The 8,018-nt window shown below is 51.2% G+C and overlaps 1 protein-coding gene across 6 annotated transcripts in view; it reads left to right on the forward strand.

The window, feature by feature from the left end:
- Positions 1-8,018, forward strand: part of HNRNPD (heterogeneous nuclear ribonucleoprotein D) — a 56,024-nt gene that overhangs the window by 15,715 nt on the left and 32,291 nt on the right. The gene's annotated exons all lie outside the window — the stretch shown is intronic.

Consider the following 8,018-nt stretch of genomic DNA (forward strand, 5'->3'; position numbering starts at 1 on the left):
GTTGCCATGTGTTTCCATTTACAACTGAATGCATGTTCATTGATAATATCTGCAACCTCAATCCCGATGAAGGTGTTACGGAATATTCCTGACAAATAGTAGTTCTTTCTGTAACGGTGATCGCATATTGCTAAGATATGTAATCAGTAATGCAGTGGCAATGTACCGCAGCCAGGCTGCACAGCAAGGTGTTCGGGACGCTGCTGTGAAGACGCTGAAACCCGCTATTCCAGGAAAGGTCCCACCGATCACAAAATGATGGCTTGTCCAAATAATACACCGTCCTCACATGAAAGTACAGTGGACCCTTGGTTTACGAGAACAATCCGTTCTGGGAGTGCGCTTGTAAACCAAGTTACTCGCCTAGCAAAGCAAAATTTCCCATAGTAAATAATGCAAGCTCATACAATTCGTTCCACAACTTGTGCAATGTCCCCTATTGTGCCAATCGACAAACGCACATTATGCTCACCTTGCCTTCCATTCCATCGCCAGCCTCCTGGTTCTTGTAGTCCGCAGGTACAGTATTTGTATCGGGTAACCATCGCTACCGATGCAGGAGCTTCCACTGTCAGCGTCCACGTCATACTTCCTCTGATTGGCCAGCGCGCTGACATCTTAGGCATGAGCCACTTGCCTCTGATTGGTTGGCGCGCTGCCTTTGAGAAGCGCTGACAGCGGAAGTTCCTCCATCGTCGCGATGGTTACCGGATACACATACTGTACCTGCGGACTACAAGAACCAGGAGGCTGGCGAGGGAAGGTAAGGTGAGCATAATATGTGCGTGTTTGTGCTGACCGCAAGAGCGGGTCAGAGTGCGGTGAAAGTACGGAACCGGAAGTGTGTGCGGTGAGTATTTGCTCGTAAACTGAGTTACAAATTTACAGCAAGCTTTGCTCGTATAGCGAAATACTTGCACACCAAGTTACTCGTAAACCGAGGTTCCACTGTAACCCTTTAAATAGCAACTCTATAGTAGAACAGAATCCATAGAAGTTCAAAGGGGGATTCTGTAGGGAGGAAGCAGGAGGGGGATGCAGTTAGCTTGTGCTTCCACACCCCTTTTATAAATGTGCATTATTAAGAACCCTGAGCCCGTTCTCACCTGAATGCCCGGGCCATTTTTTACAATTCTGACCAGTGTCACTTTATGAGGTTATAACTCTGGAACGCTTCAACAGATCCCGGTGATTCTGATTTTTTTTCGTATATTATTTCGTATATATTGTACTTCATGATAGTGATCAATGTTTTTTGCGTTTTTTTTGTGAAAATATTGGAAGCTTGCCAAAACTTTTAGCAATTTTCAAACTTTTGAATTTATTTTGGCCCTTACATGAAAATTATATCACAAAAAATAGTTACTAAATAACATTTCCCCCATGTTTACCTTACATCAGCACCATTTTTGATGTTTTTGGACGTTAGTAGGGTTCAAAGTTCATTAGCAACTTCTCATATTTTTGACATTTACAAAACCACTTATTTTAGGGCCCACATCACATTTGAAGTGACTTTGTGAGGCCGGGGTGACAGATAATACCCAAAAGTGACCCCATTCTAAAAACTGCACCCCTCACACTGCTCAAAACCACATCCAAGAAGTTTATTAACCCTTTAGATGCTTCACAGGAACTAAAGCAATGTAGGATAGAAAAATGAACATTTTTACTTTTTCCCACAAAAATGGCACTTTAGCCTCTATTTATTTATTTTTTTCATAAGAGTACCCGGCGAAATTGCTTCCTCTCTCTGCTATGCTGATCGATGTCGCTGTCATAATTGACAGTGGCGCCAAAGGGTTTAAATACCCGCGATCGGTGTTGGCAATGATGAGCGAACCTCAACTCTGTTTTTTTGTAAACTCTGTGTTGGGGAACGTTACGTGTGCTGACCACTCACGCCAGCATCCCTGGGCGCGGGTACGCTCGATGCTCAGCCCTGTGCGAGCGCTTGCAGTGTCTGATCGGCTCACACTGGGGGTAACAACAGCGTGATCAGATGTAGTGTGCACCAAACAGGAAGAAAATTTAAAAAAAAAAAGGGGGAACCCCACCCTCTTCCGAAAGTGATCTGTTTATGGCTGGCTGCATATGGGTGGAGATGTGATCTGCCCAATTAGTGGGCAAATGGCACATAAAAAAATGGATGCCAAAGTGTAGGAGTCTGCAATATAACGATTTTTCTAAATTGTTCCCGTTAACCTGATCCGAGTGCAGCACATGATGTCCTCTTGGTTTTTGCTGTTAGCAATGTAGGATATAGTGTCATTCTTCAGCCCTGGAGACATAAGCTTGCACTGCCTATTGCATCCATATTGGTGCTCTCCTTTTGGGATTGGATTGTCTGCAGCTAATATTAAACTGGTGTTGGTGTAACATGCTGGCACCGCAACCATCACAGTATTTCTTTGTCGCTCCTTATTGGGAGACCCAGACAATTGGGTGTATAGCTTATGCCTCCGGAGGCCACACAAAGTATTACACTAAAAGTGTAAAGCCCCTCCCCTTCAGCCTATACACCCCCCGTGCTGCCACGGGCTCATCAGTTTTTATGCTTTGTGCGAAGGAGGTCAGACATGCACGCATAGCTCCACAGCTTAGTCAGCAGCAGCTGCTGACTATGTCGGATGGAAGAAAAGAGGGCCCATAACAGGGCCCCCAGCATGCTCCCTTCTCACCCCACTCTTGTCGGCGGTGTTGTTAAGGTTGAGGTATCCATTGCGGGTACGGAGGCTGGAGCCCACATGCTGCTTTCCTTCCCCATCCCTCAATTAGGGCTCTGGGTGAAGTGGGATCCTTTCGGTCTCCAGGCACAGGAGACCGTGCTCCATCCACAGCTCCTGAGGACCATGCTGGATAGGAGCCGAGTATCGTTCAGGGACATGGCCCTGCTACTTTGAGGTACTCTGTGTCCCCGTGAGGACCGCGCACAGCAACACTCCAGCATTGCTGGGTGTGCTAGTGCACCGGGGACAGCAGCGCTGACTGCGTTTGTGCCATTACACACTTCAGCGTCGCTGAGTGTGTTCGTGTAGGGGGACTGCCGTGCTGACCGCCGCTGCCATGGTTATCACTGCGGCGCGGCTGGGACTGTTAGTGCGCCGGGGACTTCCGCGCCGACCGCGCTTATACGGCGGCCGCGCTTATAACTCGCGTCCCCGGCTTTTGCGGCCTAGTCTCGTTTTCTTCCCGCCCCCAGCCCTGCCAATCAGGGGAAGGGCGGGACGCTGTACAGGACGGCAGCACTGAGGGCTGGAGCATGCTTTGCATACTCCACCCCCCTCACTCTGCACAGTGGGGCACCAGTTCCCGCACTTTTCTGGGTCACGCCCACGGCTCCCTCCTCTCCTCAGGACGCCGGCAGCCATTCCTCTCAGCTCTGCTAACGCTGGAGAGGAGAGACAAGCTCAGGGAGACCCAGGCAGGATTTCTGGTGCCCACACAACCGCTTTGCGCAGGCGGTAAGCAGCACCTGTGGTGCTGGCCCCACAAATGCAGAAGTGTACTTATAGATTATATGATTATAGACTATACTTTACACTGTATGGTGGACTGTTGATTTTTGTCTATATACCCTCCTGTATTGCTCAGAGGAGACAACAGCATGTCGTCCACAAATGGCAAGGGTGCCAAAGCACAGACTTACTATGCTGCCTGTGCAGCATGTACGGCTATACTGCCGGCAGGTTCCACTGACCCTCATTGTGTGCAATGCTCGGCCCCTGTGGCACTTTCTCAGCCGGAGCCTCTGCTAAGGGTGGCCCAGGGAGAACCACCTGTTAACACTGTCCAGGTGACAGGGACGGAGTTTGCAGTTTTTACTGAAAGACTTTCTGAGACTATGGCTAAGATATTAGAAGCCTTGCAGTCCAGGCCGGCATCTCAAGCCAGGGGCACTGTGGAATCATTGCCCCCTGGTCCCCCTCAGTTGGAACAGCAATGTCCTCCCGGGGTGTCTCATGGATCCCAGGGTGAGGTCTCTGACACGGACCGCAGCCCCAGACCGATTAAGCGAGCTCGCTATGATATCCCCTCGACATCATCACAATGTTCAGGGTCTCAGCGAGAGGACTCTCTGTATGATGAAGCGGAGGTAGCTGATCAGGATTCTGATCCTGAAGCCGCTCTCAACCTTGATACTCCTGATGGGGACGCCATAGTGAATGATCTTATTGCGTCCATCAATGAAATGTTGGATATTTCTCCCTCAGCTCCTCCAGTGGAGGAGTCAGCCTCTCAGCAGGAGAAATTCCGTTTCAGGTTTCCCAAGCGTACAAAGAGTATGTTTCTGGACCACTCTGACTTCAGAGAGGCAGTCCAGAAACACCGAGCTTGTCCAGATAAGCGTTTTTCCAAGCGCCTTAAGGATACACGTTACCCTTTCCCCCCTGACGTGGTCAAGGGCTGGACTCAGTGTCCCAAGGTGGATCCTCCAATCTCCAGACTTGCGGCTAGATCCATAGTTGCAGTGGAAGATGGAGCTTCACTCAAGGATGCCACTGACAGACAGATGGAGCTCTGGTTGAAATCCATCTATGAAGCTATCGGCGTGTCTTTTGCTCCAGCATTCGCAGCCGTATGGGCACTCCAAGCTATCTCAGCTGGTCAGGCGCAAATTGACGCACTCACACGTACGTCTGCGCCGCAGGTGGCGTCCATAACCTCTCAAACGTCGGCATTTGCGTCCTACGCTATTAATGCTGTCCTGGACTCTGCGAGCCGTACGGCGGTTGCAGCCGACAATTCGGTGGCAATACGCAGGGCCTTGTGGCTGCGGGAATGGAAGGCAGATTCGGCTTCCAAAAAGTGCTTAACTGGATTGCCATTTTCTGGCGACCGTTTGTTTGGTGAGAGATTGGATGAAATCATCAAACAATCCAAGGGAAAGGAAACATCCTTACCCCAGGCCAAACCAAAAACACCCCAACAGAGGAGGGGACAGTCGAGGTTTCGGTCCTTTCGGGGTGCGGGCAGGTCCCAATTCTCCTCGTCCAAAAGGCCGCAGAAGGATCAGAGGAACTCCGACGCATGGCGGTCTAAATCACGCCCTAAAAAGACCGCCGGAGGTGCCGCTACTAAGGCGGCTTCCTCATGACTTACGGCCTCCTCACACCGCATCCTCGGTCGGTGGCAGGCTCTCCCGCTTTTGCGACACCTGGCTGCCACAAGTAAAAGACCGTTGGGTGAGAGACATTTTGTCTCACGGTTACAGGATAGAGTTCAGCTCTCGTCCTCCGACTCGATTCTTCAGAACATCTCCGCCTCCCGAGCGAGCCGAGGCTCTTCTGCAGGCGGTGGGCATTCTGAAGGCAGAAGGAGTGGTGGTCCCGGTTCCTCTTCAGCAACAGGGTCACGGTTTCTACTCCAACCTGTTTGTGGTTCCAAAGAAGGACGGGTCCTTCCGTCCTGTTTTGGACCTAAAACTGCTCAACAAACACGTAAGGACCAGGCGGTTCCGGATGGAATCCCTCCGCTCCGTCATCGCCTCAATGTCCCAAGGAGATTTCCTAGCATCGATCGATATCAAGGATGCTTATCTCCACGTACCAATTGCTCCAGAGCATCAGCGCTTCTTGCGCTTCGCCATAGGAGACGAACACCTTCAGTTCGCGGCACTGCCATTCGGCCTGGCGACAGCCCCAAGGGTTTTCACCAAGGTCATGGCTACAGTAGTTGCGGTCCTCCACTCTCAGGGTCACTCAGTGATACCTTACTTAGACGATCTGCTGGTCAAGGCACCCTCTCAAGAGGCATGCCAACACAGCCTCAACGTTACTCTGGAGATTCTCCAGAGTTTCGGGTGGATCATCAATTTTCCAAAGTCAAATCTGACACCGGTCCAATCGCTGACATATCTTGGCATGGAGTTTCATACTCTTCCAGCGATAGTGAAGCTTCCGCTGGACAAACAGCGTTCACTACAGACAGGGGTGCAATCTCTCCTTCAAGGTCGGTCACACCCCTTGAGGCGCCTCATGCACTTCCTGGGGAAGATGGTGGCAGCAATGGAAGCAGTCCCTTTCGCGCAGTTTCACCTGCGTCCACTTCAATGGGACATCCTACGCAAGTGGGACAGGATGCCGACGTCCCTAGACAGGAACGTCTCCCTCTCTCAGGCAACCAAAGCTTCCCTTCGGTGGTGGCTTCTTCCCACCTCATTATCGAAGGGGAAATCCTTCCTACCCCCATCCTGGGCGGTGGTCACGACGGACGCGAGTCTGTCAGGGTGGGGAGCAGTTTTTCTCCACCACAGGGCTCAGGGTACGTGGACTCAGCAAGAGTCCTCACTTCAGATCAATGTTCTGGAGATCAGGGCAGTGTATCTTGCCCTAAAAGCGTTCCAGCAGTGGCTGGAAGGCAAGCAGATCCGAATTCAGTCGGACAACTCCACAGCGGTGGCTTACATCAACCACCAAGGTGGGACACGCAGTCGGCAAGCCTTCCAGGAAGTCCGGCGGATTCTGCTGTGGGTGGAAGCCACAGCATCCACCATATCCGCAGTTCACATCCCGGGCATAGAAAACTGGGAAGCAGACTTTCTCAGTCGCCAGGGCATGGACGCAGGGGAATGGTCCCTTCACCCGGACGTGTTTCAGGAGATCTGTTGCCGCTGGGGGATGCCGGACGTCGACCTAATGGCGTCACGGCACAACTACAAGGTCCCAACATTCATGGCTCGATCTCAAGATCACAGAGCTCTGGCGGCAGACGCCTTAGTTCAGGATTGGTCGCAGTTTCGGCTTCCTTATGTGTTTCCTCCTCTGGCACTGTTGCCCAGAGTGCTACGCAAGATCAGGGCCGACTGCCGCCGCGTCATCCTCGTCGCTCCAGACTGGCCGAGGAGGTCTTGGTACCCGGATCTGTGGCATCTCACGGTCGGCCAACCGTGGGCACTGCCAGACCGACCAGATTTGCTGTCTCAAGGGCCGTTTTTCCACCCTCGTTTTGTCCTCATCCAGTTCACCAATGTGAAAAGGATTTGCACTTGTTAGATCTGGTGAGAGCACTCAGACTCTACATTTCTCGTACGGCGCCCCTGCGCCGCTCGGATGCACTCTTTGTCCTTGTCGCTGGCCAGCGTAAAGGGACACAAGCTTCCAAGTCAACCCTGGCTCGGTGGATCAAGGAACCAATTCTCGAAGCTTACCGTTCCTCGGGGCTTCCGGTTCCCTCAGGACTGAAGGTCCATTCTACCAGGGCCGTGGGAGCGTCCTGGGCCTTGCGACACCAGGCTACGGCTTAGCAGGTGTGTCAGGCAACTACCTGGTCGAGCCTGCACACTTTCACGAAACACTATCAGGTGCATACCTATGCTTCGGCAGATGCCAGCCTAGGTAGGCGAGTCCTTCAGGCGGCAGTTGCCCACCTGTAGGACGGAGCCGTTACGGCTCTATTATGAGGTATTATTTACCCACCCAGGGACTGCTTTTGGACGTCCCAATTGTCTGGGTCTCCCAATAAGAAGCGACAAAGAAGAAGGGAATTTTGTTTACTTACCGTAAATTCCTTTTCTTCTAGCTCCAATTGGGAGACCCAGCACCCGCCCCTGTTTTTGTATACACATGTTGTTCATGTTAAATGGTTTCAGTTCTCCGATATTCCTTCGGATTGAATTTACTTTAAACCAGTTTATAACTTTTTCCTCCTTCGGGCTTTTGCACCAAAACTGATGAGCCCGTGGCAGCACGGGGGGTGTATAGGCTGAAGGGGAGGGGCTTTACACTTTTAGTGTAATACTTTGTGTGGCCTCCGGAGGCATAGCTATACACCCAATTGTCTGGGTCTCCCAATTGGAGCTAGAAGAAAAGGAATTTACGGTAAGTAAACAAAATTCCCTTCTTATTCGAGTGAGACTTTCTAACGTCTGATCTTCTAATATATGGCCAAAGCATTTTGTGGAGACATTTTCTGTAAGCTGGGATTCCCTAAACACGGGTGGCACGAGGCGTTTTATGTAAGTAGTCCAATAGCTGTATTCACTGACTTATGTCATATACATGCCAGAGTTGCGGGAA

The sequence above is a fragment of the Anomaloglossus baeobatrachus genome, chromosome 1 (assembly GCF_048569485.1).
Source record: "Anomaloglossus baeobatrachus isolate aAnoBae1 chromosome 1, aAnoBae1.hap1, whole genome shotgun sequence".
In the NCBI taxonomy this organism is placed as follows: Eukaryota; Metazoa; Chordata; class Amphibia; order Anura; family Aromobatidae; genus Anomaloglossus; species Anomaloglossus baeobatrachus.